We start from the raw sequence: 2805 nt of genomic DNA, 5'->3' as shown, positions 1-2805 counted from the left end.
GATCTTGTCTCTTTTGAGGTAATTTCTGCCTAGACAAGTCATCCAGTTCTTTGGTGAGCAAAGGGGGTTCATTCTCCCAAGTCTCATTTCCAAATAACTTGTCATTTAGCTTCATGATTGCTCCAAGGTATTTAGCAACTTGCTCTTCAGTGACATACTCATCCTCTTCAGAGGAAGAATACTCATCAGAGCTCATGAAAGGCAGAAGTAAGTCCAATGGAATCTCTATGATCTCATTTTGAGCCTCAGATTCCCATGGTTTCTCATTGGGGAACTCATTGGAGGCTAGTGCACGCCCACTGAGGTCTTCCTCAGTGGCGCTCACTTCCTCTCCTTCCTCTCCAAATTCGGCCATGTTGATGGCCTTGCACTCTCCTTTTGGATTTTCTTCTGTGTTGCTTGGGAGAGTACTAGGAGGGAGTTCAGTAACTTTCTTGCTCAGCTGTCCCACTTGTGCCTCCAAATTCCTAATGGAGGACCTTGTTTCAGTCATGAAACTTTGAGTGGTTTTGATTAGATCAGAGACCATAGTTGCTAAGTCAGAGGGGTTCTGCTTAGAATTCTCTGTCTGTTGCTGAGAAGATGATGGAAAAGGCTTGCCATTGCTAAACCTGTTTCTTCCACCATTATTGTTGTTGAAACCTTGTTGAGGTTTCTCTTGATTCTTCCATGAGAAATTTGGGTGATTTCTCCATGAAGAATTATAGGTGTTTCCATAGGGTTCTCCTAGGTAATTCACCTCTTCCATTGAAGGGTTCTCAGGATCATAAGCTTCTTCCTTAGATGAAGCATCCTTAGTACTGCTTGGTGCACTTTGCATTCCAGACAGACTTTGAGAAATCAAATTGACTTGTTGAGTCAATATCTTGTTCTGAGCCAAAATGGCATTCAGAGTATCAATCTCAAGAACTCCTTTCTTCTGATTTACCCCATTGTTCACAGGATTCCTTTCAGAAGTGTACATGAATTGGTTATTTGCAACCATTTCAATTAGCTCATGAGCTTCTGTAGGCGTCTTCTTCAAATGAAGAGATCCTCTAGCAGAGCTATCCAAAGACATCTTGGATAGTTCAGAGAGACCATCATAGAAAATACCTATGATGCTCCATTCAGAAAGCATGTCAGATGGACATTTTCTGATTAATTGTTTGTATCATTCCCAAGCTTCATAGAGGGATTCTCCATCCTTTTGTCTGAAGGTTTGGACTTCCACTCTAAGCTTACTCAATTTTTGAGGTGGAAAGAACTTTGCCAAGAAGGCATTGACTAGCTTTTCCCAAGAGTCCAGGCTTTCTTTAGGTTGAGAGTCCAACCATGTCCTAGCTCTGTCTCTTACAGCAAAAGGGAATAGCATCAGTCTTTAGACCTCAGGGTCAACCCCATTAGTCTTGACTGTGTCACAGATTTGCAAGAATTCAGCTAAAAACTGATGAGGATCTTCCAATGGAAGTCCATGGAACTTGCAATTCTGTTGCATTAGAGAAACTAATTGAGGCTTAAGCTCAAGTTGTTTGCTCCAATGGCAGGGATAGAGATGCTTCTCCCATAGAAGTCGGGAGTAGGTGCAGTAAAGTCACCCAGCACCTTCCTTGTATTGTTGGCATTTGTTGTTTTCGGCTGCCATGTCTTCTTCTTCTTTGAAGAATTCGGTCAGGTCCTCAATAAAGAGTTGTGCCTTAGCTTCTCTTAGCTTTCGCTTCAAGGTCCTTTCAGGTTCAGGGTCAGCTTCAACAAGAATGCCTTTGTCTTTGTTCCTGCTCATATGAAAGAGAAGAGAACAAGAAAATATGGAATCCTCTATGTCACAGTATAGAGATTCCTTGAGGTGTCAGAGGAAGAAAAATGGAAGACAGAGGTAGAAAATTCGAACTTATCAAAGAAGATGGAGTTCGAATTTTGCATTAAGGAATAGTGTTAGTCCATAAATAGAAAGATGTGAGAAGAAGGGAAGTAATTTTCGAAAATTAAGTAAAAGATTTTGAAAACATTTTGAAAAACACTTAATTGATTTTCGAAAATAAGAGTGGAAAAGAAATCAAGTGATTTTTGAAAAAGATTTTGAAATTAGAAATTAAAAAGATTTGATTGAAAATTATTTTGAAAAAGATGTGGTTAAGAAGATATGATTTGAAAAACATTTTAAAAAAAAGATTTGATTTTAGAAATTAATGACTTGCCTAACAAGAAAAGATATGATTCAAACATTAAACCTTTCTCAACAGAAAAGGTAACAAACTTGAGATGTTCAATCAAATCATTAATTGTTAGTAAGTATCTTTGAAAAAAGGAAAGAAATTGATTTTGAAAACATTTGATTGAAAAGATATGATTTGAAAAAGATTTGATTTTGAAAAACTTTGAAAACTTGAAAAAAAATTGATTTGAGAAACAAAATCTTCCCCCTTGTGCCATCCTGGCGTTAAACGCCCAGAATGGTGCACATTCTGGCGTTTAACGCCCAAACTACTACCCTTTTGGGCGTTAAACGCCCAGCCAGGCACCCTGGCTGGCGTTTAAACGCCAGTCTGTCTTCTTCACTGGGCATTTTTGAATGCCCAGCTTTTTCTGTGTGATTCCTCTGCAGTATGTTCTGAATCTTCAATTCTCTGTATTATTGACTTGAAAAGACACAAATTAAAAATATTTTTGGATTTTTAATAATAAGGAATAATCAAAATGCAACTAAAATCAAATAATAATGCATGCAAGACACCAAACTTAGCAGTTTCTATACCATTGACACTAACAAAATGAGAATGCATATAACAAAACACTCAAGTCAATAGAATTCAAAGATCAAAACAA

The 2805-nt window shown here is 37.9% G+C and overlaps 1 non-coding gene across 1 annotated transcript; it reads left to right on the top strand.

The window, feature by feature from the left end:
- Nucleotides 1-1118: 1118 nt before the first annotated feature.
- LOC130977915 (small nucleolar RNA R71) lies at nucleotides 1119-1222 on the top strand. The gene has a single exon (XR_009085585.1). It is a non-coding gene; the product is annotated as a small nucleolar RNA R71 (small nucleolar RNA).
- Nucleotides 1223-2805: the final 1583 nt, after the last annotated feature.

The sequence above is a fragment of the Arachis stenosperma genome, chromosome 4, assembly GCF_014773155.1.
Source record: "Arachis stenosperma cultivar V10309 chromosome 4, arast.V10309.gnm1.PFL2, whole genome shotgun sequence".
Lineage (NCBI taxonomy): Eukaryota > Viridiplantae > Streptophyta > Magnoliopsida > Fabales > Fabaceae > Arachis > Arachis stenosperma.
This window is presented reverse-complemented; position numbering and strand designations above follow the sequence as displayed.